This window comes from Protopterus annectens, chromosome 2.part1 (assembly GCF_019279795.1).
Source record: "Protopterus annectens isolate FY-2018-M chromosome 2.part1, PAN1.0, whole genome shotgun sequence".
Taxonomy (NCBI): Eukaryota; Metazoa; Chordata; order Ceratodontiformes; family Protopteridae; genus Protopterus; species Protopterus annectens.
The window spans coordinates 1,631,757,763-1,631,770,569 of record NC_056729.1 but is presented as its reverse complement, the minus strand read 5'-3'; positions in this window follow the sequence as shown (position 1 = coordinate 1,631,770,569).

Here is a 12,807-nt window from a genome sequence, read left to right as displayed (position 1 = left end):
ACTCATTCTAAACCTAATTAACCATGTTGCCAAAGTGGTTAGAAAATCCTTCTATGTGACCCATCTAATCACGAAAGGGTTTGCATCAAGATCTAAAGATGTAATGGTGCCCCTCTACTCTTCCCTCATCAGACCCATTATTGAGTACAATGCACCAATTGGAATGTACCTGTCTAGACATCTCCAGCAGCTGGAGAGACCACAAAGGTACCTAACCAAGAGGATTACTGGCCTCAAACAGTTGCCCTATGCAGCACGATTGAAAATGCTAAGACTGTTCTCTGTTGCATACTGCTTTCTCAGAGGTGATCTCTGTCTAACGTACATGTCCAACCCAGAATTGTTGAACATGCTCCATCTTAGCAAAACCAAATCTACTCGAGCTACATGCTCTAGGGATATAAACCTCAACACAACAACGAATAGAACATGCTGGAGGGACAGATTCCCTTCGCAGAGACTTCCCTTACTATGGAACAGGGTCCCGATCTACATAAGACAGAGCCCCTCACTATCACTCTTCAAGAGGAACCTTGATGAGTGGATGGGTAACAGAAAGTTCACACTGGGGATCACACCAACAGCACTACTAGATAGGGGACAAGGGTACTAGCTGCTAGTACAAGGGCCTAGGGAACTACTAAAGGGGTGGTGAATACCGCACAGTACCAACCTATGAACCTATGAACCTATGAACCTAAACATTTGCAGCATCATAAATAAAATAGAACAGTTACGTGGAATTATTTGTGTATACAACCCAGACATTATAGTGATTACAGAAACAAGGCTTAAACCCCACATTAAAGATAACTCTATAACTCCACCTGGCTTCAACATATTAAGAGTTGATAGACCTCACAGAAAAGGTGGTGGCATTGCCCTTCTTTACAAATCCAATTTAAAAGTCCAGCTCCTTCAAAAAGAAACCCCAGATTTTAACACTGCCGAGACCCTAGTCACCAAAATCCTACTAAACCAACACAAACAACTAAACCTACTCAGCATTTATATACCACCAGGAGACAACCTTAAGACACTAGAATCTATACTCCACTGGGCTTCCCACTCCCTGTCCCAAGAAACCTTACTCCTAGGTGATATCAACATAGACTGGAACACTATACATTCACCCATAGCCACCAACCACATAAATCTATATAATTTCATACAACTCATACACTCACCCACAAGAATTGACAAAACCACCAAACGAGAATCCACCTTATACTGGATCCTGACTAACCAGCCCAATACTGCCCACCTAACTGGAATACTGCCTGACTCCCTCAGTGACAATAACCCAACCTTTCTCCTTAGGCACAAAATAAAATCTACTAGCACCCCTGCTCTCTTACAAATCCTTTCCCAAAAAAAATATTCTCCCAAGAACAATTCTCAGAAGCCCTAAAATCCTGTGACTGGTCTCCCATAAAAACCTTTCCCCTGGATAATGCAGTAGAATACTTTAGTGCCAAATTCCTAGAGATTTTAAACCAACTAGCCCCACTAAAATCTATAAGATTGCGAAGTAACCCTGCCCCCTGGTTAAACAAAGCCACAAAAATCTTACTCAAGACTAGAGACAAAGCTTGGATAACTTGGCAAAAATACAAAACTCGTGTAACAAGGCAAAGCTTTGCTGAGCTCAGAAATAAAGCAAAAAAGTAGGTTAGTTTGGACAAGAAACACTACATTAACCTATAAAGTAAACATAACAACAACCCACAGAAATTCTAGGCTGCAGTGAACAACATCCTCCAGCCTGGTAAAGCCACCAAACCACCGCCAGATATCACAGGTACTGATCCACACATAGCCTCTAGTTTTAATAACTACTTTACCTCTTCAATATTGAACCCGGTAAGTGCTATATCACCCATGACCCAACATCAACCCTTAAACTACCAGACTAACTCCACCCCCTTCATTTTTAACCCAGTTCCAACTACAACCATTCAAAATCTCTTAGCTAAACTCAAACCTACCACCCTAGCTGTCGACAGTCTCCCAGCTCAATATCTCCAAATTGCATCCAAGGCCATCACCTAGCCCATCTCCCTACTCATTAACATATCTGTCTCCTTGCATTCCATTCCTTCATTATGGAAAACATCATATATCATCCCTCTCCACAAGGGATGTCCATCTACTGACCTCTCCAACTACCGTCCCATTGCTATCCTATCACCCCTCTCAAAAATTCTAGAAAAATTAATCCACCACCAAATCCTTACCCATCTGTTAACTAACAACCTTCTAACTAAAACCCAACATGGATTCAGACCTTCCCATAGCACCAACACTGCTCTAATTAACTTCTCCAATACCATAAACTCTCATAGGAACTAAGGGAAGCTGGTCTCTGCCACCTTCTTAGACCTATCCAAGGCATTTGATACAGTTTCCCATAGCAAACTCCTCACCTGCCTAGCAGAACTCAACCTCAATGACTCCACCCTAAAATGGTTTAACAGTTACCTAAACAACCGGTCACAATCTGTCAAATGGGGAAACTCACTATCCCCCCCCCACTTCCTGTCACATGCGGTGTCCCACAAGGTTCAATCCTTGGTTCCCTTCTCTTCAACATATTTACAAATAATCTCCACTTAGCTACCACTAACGTCAACATTGCCCAGTATGCAGATGACACTACTCTAATCTGCTCAGCACCAAACATCCAATTACTACAAAGTTAAGCCCAGAAATCCTTCACTGAGGTAGAGAACTGGCTAAACAACTACCAACTAATGCTAAACCCAAAACAACCCACAGCTAATACTATTCCAGCCAATTAATCACTCCTCCGCCACCTTTACCATCATGTCAACCAATGGCACCCTCATCACCCCAGTAACTGAGGCCAAACTCTTAGGCATCACTATTGATCAACAACTTAAATTCAACAAGCACGTATCCCAAACTATCTCTAAAGTCCATAAAAAACTTGGTTGCCTATATTGTTGCATACTATTCCTAACCGCCGAAACTAGAACAACAATAGCCAGAACTCATCTCTTATCAACACTACTATACGCCTCTCCAGTCCTCACCAACATTAACAAAACTAACCTGAACAAACTCTCCACATGCTACAATAAAAGAGCTAGGTTCGCTGCCAATAAAAGATCACATTCCCACCACTGCCAATCCCTAATTAAACTGCACTGGTTAGAATTTCCAAACCTCCTACGTTACCACCAACTGATCATAGCCCATCGAATTCTTTTTCATCCGGGGAAGAGCCCTGCCCTAGCTGACATACTAAACTTTCACAACCCTAAAAGGGAACTACGTTCATGTAACAAAAACCTGACTTGAAATCAACCCATGCAATAACAGTGCTGGGGAGGCCCTATTCTCTTATGATGTTGCTAAAGTATGGAACACCCTCCCACCTGAACTCAGGCTACAAAGTCACACAAGCACGTTCATGGGCCTTCTTAAGTCACACCTCTATGTTAACCTTCTTTGTAACTGCAAAGACACCCCTTGAAGACCCACTACTCCATATAAGTGACCCACTGTATGCCTCCATTGCATACATTATATTTTCACCTGATATACTCATCTAATATGTATTTTTTTTTTGTTGTTGTAAATATTGCAAATAGGGGTTCTACTCCTGAGTATCTTATTGTTTGAGTATCTTATTGTTTTACAAAATTGTTCTTGCACTTCTTTGTTTCTCTTACCTTGTATACCAGTTTTTTATTGTTATCTAAACCATGTATGTACTCTGTTAACATCCTTGGAGCTTTTCTCCCCAGGACTCCACTGAAACGGGCACTTTGTGTCCAGTTGGATTTATCCTGGTAAAATAATGTTAAAATAAATGTAGGACTATTGCAACACTAGTCTGTGATATGGACTATAGTCATGCTTTTTATTTTCTTGTAGGCCATACAGAAATATATGATCACTAGTACCAGTTCAATATAAAGTTTAGTTGCAGTAGGGTCACATAACTGCAAATGCAGTCTGGAAGTTAATGCAGAGGAATAAGGATCTCAGCTGTTAATTAGCTACTTCCTGTCATCCACAGTAAAGGCTTTGATTCCTTTCCCTTTCATATGCCAACTGTGGAACTCTGAGCAAATCACTTAATCCAACAGTGCGTCCAGGTTGTCCCTGCTAAGGGACACTTGTGTGCAGGCTTACTTGGTTCAAAAATGAAGAAAATAAATATGGCATAAATGGCACACGCTGACTCTATGAAGCTGCTGAGTCATTTTCAAGATGTTCAGATATGTTCTGGAAAGGATGGACACAGCATAGCATGGTGAGAATTATGCTGACTAAGACTACAGCACCCAACAATCATACATGGAATGCAGGACTTCACCTTCCTCAAAGATAATCACAAATTTTATATACAGAAAAGACAAAATAGAGCACAGTGAGAAGCTACAATACACAAATAGTAAACTGGGAATTGGTTTAGAGGAATTAAGGATCTGTTAATGAGCTATTTCCCATGGTCCAAAGGTACAAGGTTTGATACCCTCAGCATGCATTACCTAATTGTGTGACTCTGAGCAAGTCACTTAACCAAACTCTGCTCCCAAGCTGAGTATGAAAAAGGTCTATGGAGCTGAATACCCTACCACTGAAAACAAATACAAATGAAAATAAAATAAATAAATTCTTGACCTAAAAAGGTTGAGAGATATCGCTGAAATAATTCAGAAGAAAGCAACAATTAGCAAAGAGGTTTCTGCAGCTTATTCAGGTTAAGGTAAATAGATAAATAATACAGAATAACTGAAAGATGATTAAGTTTTATTTGTATGTCTCACTTTATGGATGTGTGTTTAACAGAAACAACTAATTATACTCACAAATGTGTCCATAAGCCAGCATGAAATCAAAAAACAGAGTTGGGAATACATACATTAGTGCAAAGAACAAGATAAAGCACTTTTAGTGCATGTGTGTGTGCACGTGTGTCTGTGTATGTTTGCACTTTAGAGGTTTAACTGTTGCTTAATAAGGAAGTGCAACGTACTCAACAGATTAGACCGCCCAAGTAGTCATTTTCATATTTCATACTTTTTTCATTTAGCATTTACCCTTAAGATCAAAAAGGTATCATTTTAAACAGGCATTCTTGCAAAATCGCCCAACATACTGCATCAAATCCCCTTTATGGTACCTACTGTTCTTTATGCAATAAGAGAAAAAGGAAACAATTTAATTAATAGATTTTTCCTCATCTAGTCCTTTATAAAATGCATTTTTCAGCTAAAAACATTGAATAAGCAGTCAAATGGATTTCTCTTCATGGAAAGCTGAATACATTCCCTAAGGTAATTTAATAAATACAAATGGATGCACTGGAAGGAATCCCAGAAAACATGAATGATCTTTCAAATCAGCATATGATTTAACATTCAAACACGGGTAAAGAAGCAAAGAAATGTTAACAGAAACTATAGATATAAGAGACAGACTTCAGTACATTCATGTGCAAAATCAATTTCATTGCTTTGTCTCATGCCATTATAAACAATGAAATATACATTTTTATAATAGTCAAATAAAAAGAAACCAGAAGACTTGGTTTCTCATTTACAGTGATGTTTATTCCATTTTTGCAACTAGTTGATTATTATCGTATAGATAATGTTACTGTACACTGTGTCATTTTGTGTCTGTAAACATTTATGCATTCAGCTTCTTCAGTACTAAACGTTTTATTTTACTCACTTTGTATTACTTACTGTATACACTGTTACCTGTTCATTATGCAGATAATTTTATCTGTTATGTCTGTCTTAAGACATACAATGTAATATCATTATAAGCATATCATTGTTGTAATCACTACTAAGTCCGCAATATGACTGAAAAGGGTCTCAGATCAGTTCATTCCTCCAATTAACAAGCTTCAGTAAGAAAGTAAATAAATAAATAGCATTTGGGGAACAATTTTGTTTAAAGGCAGGAATGTGCCTGCAGTAGCCTATTTGATGTACTCAAAAAGGCATTTTTTTTTTATTTATTGACACCACAGCCATGGGTGTCGGAACCATACAGCCTGGGGGAGGGGAGCCCCCCAACTTTTACAGCTGCAATACCTGTCGGAAAAAATTAATGAAGTGGAGTTTTCACGCTAACGTGGATTCACACGCGGAAGTTAAACTAAACTAGCTGTTCTTGTTCTCTTATTGCTCTGTGTTACAGGAGTTATGCTGCCACTGTTCTGCTGGTGCTGCCAGAGCCAGAGTCATGCCAGTAAGGACAGTTTTGTTCTTTTATTTGCAGGAGTTATGCTGCGTGTGTGTGTGTGTGTGTGTGTGTGTGTGTGTGTGTGTGTGTGTGTGTGTGTGTGTGTGTGTGTGTGTGTGTGTGTGTGTAAAATGCCCCAGTTAGGTATACCTGGTGGTTAGTGTTACTCAGGCTCAAACAAGGGCCTTAATTCTCTACCCATACCACAACTTGTGATTCAGGGAGTTGAGTCCATAGCTCTCAACTGTCCAGATTTTCACAGAATATTTGGCTCATACTTTTGGTCTGTTCCTCTTAAAATTTGTGGTTTTCTGGAAAATCAGTGAGAACTGAATTCACTAAATAATGATAACCCTTTAAGTTTCAGTCCTCCTATCTTTCAGGAAACACATTGTAACACAAAACACTTTATTTTATCAACTTTCTAAGATTATACAAGCAATATTTAAAATGTGTCCCTGGTTTTGGGCCTTTGCCCCTCAAATACATTTTGGCTTTTTCCAGATTTCTTGTGCTGCGAAGTTGAGAGATTTATTTGAGTGTCAAGTGGATTTTACAAGGAGCTGAGAGCTTCAAGGGAAGAGAAGTTTAGTGCTACTTAGGCTACGAAGCTTGCATTGTTAGTAGCACAACAGGTAGCATATTTGCTTTTGATGCAGAAGGCTGTAGGTTCTACTTCCACAGTATGCAGATGGATCGCTGATACTGTACTGTGTTGTACTTTAAAGGGAGTGGATGCTGCAGTCCTATGAATGTCCTCCTTTGGAGGAGTTACCTAGTAACTATGTTTCTGTTATCAGTTTGCCATCCATTTCCCATTGCACAATTACTTGCTTATCATTTTTTTTAATGTAGCATAGGCAATTTATTCTTCAAGGGCAACAGGCACTTTTATTTGTACATGAAACAATGAAATATAAGGTTGTTTGCTAGCAGCAACCTCTTCATTAGTTACAGATCCCTTTAATGTGGAATTATTTATATGACTTACTTCTGCAGAGATTTTGCATATTTACTGATATTGGTGGATTGTAATGACAGAAGTTTGACAGGCTTTTTATGGTTGACATTTTCTGAAATGAGTAGTTTTGTCATTATTGGTTCATACATTTTGTTTCATTGCTTACTAGAAGACTGTTCCAAACTACAAATTTAAAACACATTCTAACAAGTGGTGCTGTATTATACAAGGAATATAATTAATACAATCAGGTTAATACAATCAGGAAGGTGAATCAAAGAATGCATACATGTATGCTTGCTCACAGGATGCAAGAGATCAAAATAGGGGAAGAGACCAGTCACCAATGGAATCCCCCAGGGTTCGGTGCTGAGATTTTTTTTCTGTTTGGCATATACATCTCAAAAGTAGAAGGAAATACCAAAGGCTTTGGCCAACTAAGTTTGAAATGACTGCAAGCTAGGAGCAGTTATTGAGTTGCCAAATGACTTAGCCATCATGCAGGAAGGTTTGCCCCAAACAATAACTGGTGCCAGAATCATGAATTGAAACTAAACTCCAAGAAATATATTATCGTATCCTTTGGGAAGTCATCTACTCCAGGGAACTGCCAAATTGACAATGCTCCCTGAGAAATGCACGAGTTGTTTGGCATTTGGAAACGTGTGCATAGTGACCTATCTTTTGACCAACATGTGCCCAGAGTCATAAGAAAGTCTTTCTATATTGCACAGTTTATAAACAAATTAATTTTGACTAGATCTAGAGATGTTATTGTCCCCCTTTACAAAGCCCTCATTAGGTCAATCATTTTGTATAATACCCACTTTGGCATGCATCTGTCCAACATGCAACAATTGGAATACCCACAGAGATCCCTTACTACAAGGATACAAGTCCTAAACAATAGGTCTTGCATGGACCACCTCAAAGATTTATCACTATACTCATTATCTTACAGAGTGCTTAGAGGTGACATGTCTGGCATACAAGGCATCCTCCGACCTAAGACAGATGGACCTACTGAACATCAGCAAGTCAAATGGCATCAGAAATACTCAGTCCAGGTATCTAAACTGAATGTTGTGAGAGATGGATATATATCACAGAGGCTAACACTGTCCCAGAACAGGCTATCCATTCAAGTAAAACAAAGCTCATTCCTGTCCACATTCAAATGCAACTTGGATCTAAGGATGGGTAATAGAAGGTGTACTCCAGGATTGCCCCTCATGCCACTAATGGATAGAGGCAGTTCCTAAATGCTGCATCCCTTACATGGGTCCCCTCAAATTATCCATAGTATGATCACATTTATTCTTACTAGGGCTAATATACACTTATCAGCCATGGGATAGGTAAGACCAATCAGGAAATGTTAATTCAAGCACCAATAGGGAAATTGACTAAGCTTAAAATGTCCTCCAAGTGAACCTATGTTGTGGTAGGAAATAGTTTTCTTCAACAGCTTCTGGCGCCTCTGACCACAGTCTAGCACAATTCAGTATTAATTGCACACTTCTCTTACCTTACAATATGTTTCCGGATACTAGGCAGAATTTAGGGACATGGTCTACACTCTGTAGGGTGAGTGTACATAAAAAGTCAAAGAAAATGCCAACTTCAAAATGAAACATGGATACAGAAGCAGTGTGTTAGTGTACACTGAGCAGGCAGATGTCTTGCAGTACAAAATAATTGTGGTACGCAACATAAATATCATAGCCATCTATTTTGTATTCCATTGCTGTCAACAGTAACTATATTATATTGCAAGTTACACAAGTATACTAGAAGGATACTGGATGCTAAGAACTACAGCTTGTGACCCTGTTGTGTTGCACTAGCATTCTGGACATCAGCCACCCCCCCAACACATCAGTACATGCACTGGCACACACACACACACACACACACACACACACACACACACACACACACACACACACACACACACACACACACATATATAATGTAAACATACCTCTCAACCTCTCAGAGCAGGAAATCTGGACAAAGCCAAAAATAAAGGGGGAACAAATAGGAACACTTTTTAAATACCTGCTCTTACAGACTTAGTTGATAGCATAACAGGTTTTGTATTGTTATGCATTTTCTGAAGGATATGAAGTCTGAAACTCAGATTACTTTCATTATTTATTATTATAACGTAATTTCAATCTTCAGTGATTTGCCAGAAAAACACAAATTTTATGAGGAACAGACCAAAACTATGACGCAAAAGTCTGGGACATTCTGCAAAAATCTGTATAGTTCAGAGGTATGAATGGAGAGTAGATAGATTGTTAGGTGAAAGAAGTCATGAATTTATATGGACACATAACTTAAATCTGGTTTCAGTCATAGCACAATAACTTCTCTGCCTTGCAGGAGTGGTTTATAATGACATCAGAACAGGCCAGAAGGAATCCATAACATGACAGGACTTAGTATTTTCATAATGTCAGTCCATACCTCTCAACAGGCACTGATTTTGTAGACTGTCCCTAATTGTCCCTCATATTTTTAACCTACAGCTCATACAAAATTAAATTTTTTGTTAAATCACTAAGGCTTACAGTCAGTTAATAATGCCAGGTATTAGAATTTCATATTTCTTATTGTTGATGCAAAACCTGTTGTTTTATTAACTTTTTAAGTGAGCTTGAGTAATATGTAAAAATTTTTTGATTTTAAGCTTTTGCCCCTCCCATATTTTTCTATTTGTCCAGAAGTTTTGAGTAAAGAAATTGAGAGCTATACATTAGTTACACAGTATGAGCCCAAATAAGACCTACAGGAGCAGTACTGTACAGCAATGGGTAAAGAGCACTAAGCCCCCAAACGTTAGTCTCTGTGGACACATAGGCACCTTTGTGTTGTAAACTATTCTGTGCGACCATGCTGTGCACATTCAACATAAATGTATAACCCCTTAAAATTATTGTTCACTCTTCATGAGAAGGGTGAGTACTATCCTGAGCCAATCCCTCAGCATAAGCTTTAAATTTCTAGTATCTTATGTGTTATTCAGAAAGAGGGTCTGATGCATTGTTCTGCTTTGACATAAATGGCTTCCCCCAGGGTGGTTTGTGTACTCTTGTAAGACAGGGCAAACATGCTGCAATGCTGTGTATTCTATAATACCTGCTTCCTCTGTGAAGATTTACAGTGTTGTAAGATTAAAGTAATCACTAGGCAGTCTGCAAGCCATTACAAGACTAGCAAATAAAGCAATTCAAAAGTTCCCTTCAGCCTCAAGGAGGGCAATACAAAATGTCGGGGAGAATTTGAGTCTGCCTGTGTCAGTGTCTGTTTACCTATTAGGTGGCAAAGGTACTGCTCTGCCTGACATGTAGTAGAAGTTTGTTCCAGAGGTAAAAGATATGTTAGGATATGAATCTACCATGCCAAATCATCTATTTTATCTGTTGATGAAAGTCTAATTCCTTTATTCTAGTACCTGATGAGTCATTTATTCTGTGAAGGAATAAGAGGTCAAAGAGGAATGGATTTTTATAGCTTCAGTGGTTAAACACTGATCCTGTGAAGAGTGAGAAGTACAGAAGAAGGCACATTTTAGTGCCTGCATTTCATTTCTAATATGCTTTCATACACAGAATGAAACCTTGAATGCTCCTCAGTATGAATCTGTCGATTTGCTTCCTGTCTAATATTAGAAAGTGCTGACAGGGTTAGGAAAGTATTAAAAAAGAATAAGGTTTATTCTGAGTAGAAAGTTCTATCATGGAATGCAGAACTTGTGCCTAATATGCAAAGTGTTAAGCAAGCAGTCAGGAGACCTTAGTTAGCAAAATTAATGCTGTAGTGTTCATTTCTAATCGGTTCTATGACTGTTACAATAATATTGCTTTTAATGAAAAAAGGTATGAATCATGAATTCAATTGTTCGAGGAGAAAAGACCTTAATGTCCTAGTCTCCCACATACATGTTTCTCTGTGCAATAAAGGAGATTGTTATTCTCTACTGAACTGCCTTGTATGAAAGTTATTTGATACCTTAATAGTTTGATGCCCTACACTCAAGAGTTCTGAACTGTGCGCCACTGCATTAGAAATTGTCTCTGGGCCCAAAAGAGAGACAGGTTTCTGTCAAACCAGTTTCTGGTGTACCAATACACAATTTTAAAATCTCAGCAGTGTCTAAAGTCAATACAGGCAAGCCTTACTAAAACTTTCTTCCTGGTTCTTACTGAATGTGACTGGATAAATTATATGCACCTGGGAAAATGACTGTCTGCAAAATCACCCATACTAACTGCTTTAAGTATAATTGTGAGCTAGTGGGATCTAATCAATATATACAAGGACAGAGAATCACTGTCACAAGGACTGAGTTTCCTTGTCAGAAGGACAGAATATCCTCCTCAGGAGTGACAGCAGGTTCTAAACAAATATAAAGAAGAAGAACAGAGAGAACTCCTTCATTATGCTGCGGTGGTGCAGCGGTTAGCGTTGTCGCCTCACAGCAAGAGGTTCTCCCGTTCGATTTTCGGCTGGAGCGCCTTCTGTGTGGAGTCTGCATGTCCACCCCACAGTCATGTGACATTAAAGACATGCAGGTAGGTGTGTGCATGATTGGACGTGCCTTCTTTGAAGGGTGGGCATTGAGTTGGCAACTCGGCACCATAAAAATTCACTACCAATCATTAGCAGACGGGAGTTCCGCTGTGGCGACCCCTAACCGGGAAAAGCCAAAAGACTTTTTTAGGAATGTGAGTGACCCTAATTATAGTCGCATATCTATCCTTTTGCTAGGAGAGTGGGTTTTTATAGTGGGCACCAGTACATGTGGTTTAAAAAGTGCCAGAGTATGCAGTCTGGGCAGGAATATATTAATAAGCATGGAAGAGATTTGGTAAAATGGTCTGAGCTCACTAAAAATTCCAGTTTCTGATAAAGGCAGTTTTGATAAAAAAATTTTAGAAAATCTAAAAAATAAACTATAAGAAAAGACCAATAAGATATCAGCCTCTTGTTGGTCAGCTTTTAATGACTGGCAAGAGGAAACTAAAAATAAGGAAAAGGAATCTACAAGTTAGGAGCTTAAAATATAGCTCAGCTAAAGTCACACTACTACTTTAAATTAAGTAACTTATATACAAACTACTGCAGTCGTACATGCTCACTCTCTGGCTGCATTCTCAAAATGGCACTAGGAATAACACGTGTCCAGTATTTATATGTGCACACTCAGCCCTTGAAATGCTTCTTAAAGCTACAAGCACGTACACTCTGATCTACATCCTCCTTCTTTGAGAAATAGATCATACAATATTATGAATCTATTTGGCATGCTGCTATTACAAGTAGGTCTTTGTCATGCAATTATACAAGACTAGTTACATACATACAGTTATGTCCATGTTGCTGCTTATTTAACACTGGGCCTGGATATTCGACCATATCATGTAACACAAAACTGGAAATTAAATTTAACTGGAGCTGTCTCTACAGAATGTTCAACATTCTCAGGAGTGTAAGTAGAGATTGAGACACACACTGGGATGGGAACAACGTCTGGCTCGCTCTGAGATCTAGAGTCTGTATCACAGGAACAATGCTGCGATGATGATCCTGGTACAGTAAGA